Source organism: Amphiura filiformis, chromosome 4 (assembly GCF_039555335.1).
Source record: "Amphiura filiformis chromosome 4, Afil_fr2py, whole genome shotgun sequence".
NCBI classification, from domain to species: Eukaryota; Metazoa; Echinodermata; class Ophiuroidea; order Amphilepidida; family Amphiuridae; genus Amphiura; species Amphiura filiformis.
In genome coordinates this window covers 21,191,682-21,192,542 of record NC_092631.1, presented here as the reverse complement: position 1 = coordinate 21,192,542, position 861 = coordinate 21,191,682, and positions in this window count along the sequence as shown.

Sequence of the window (861 nt, the reverse complement as noted above, 5' to 3'; positions counted from 1 at the left end):
TATCCATGTCCACATTATTAGTACATACTTGTAAAACTCCACAATATTTTGGAATTTGCATAAAAACATTTCCACAATTTTATAAAATTTCTTTCATAGTCGACTGCAAAAAAACATAAAAAATATTTGCATACATTCACACAATTTTTATGAATGCAAACATAAATGTTTCACATACCTATATGTGTACACACAGCAAGTTTTTTAATATAATTATAATGCACTTTGACATGATTTGCATAAAAATATTAAATTTCAACAATTTTGTGACAAATTGACCCCTTGAGTTGTACCATTTTATTTCATTTTATTCCAATTCTCTTAAATCGCACACATATTTGGATTTGTGACACATTTTCCATACAAAATATCACTGCATCGTACGAGTAGTTCAATATTAGACGTATTATCAGCTCCTCAATTATTGCATTTAAAATCTTGGGTATCACTTGATTCAATTCTGGATGTGGGTATCTCTCACACAAAAGTGTTACTCATCAGTGCCCAACAACCTCTGAAATACATCCAGATGGCATGTCACATGTAATGTATCCCTAAAAGGTTTAATACATGCAAAAGATACCCTTAAAATGGTGTATAGCTAATTAGCTATAACAGTCTTTTCTTCTTAACTTTCAATATCTCCTGCAGAAAATGAAGAGAAACTATGGGAAGACCAAAAAAAAACACACTAAAAAACTAATTTTCTTACACAGAACATTAAATTAGGCTGATTCAACAACTCTTCCTATACCTTTGTACAGGAGTCAAGCGTTGTTAATCCGTGATGAATCCACAGTCCAGTAGCTTATACGTGAACGCAAGGTTACGCGTGCAGCGCTTCTACGCATGAACGCGTAA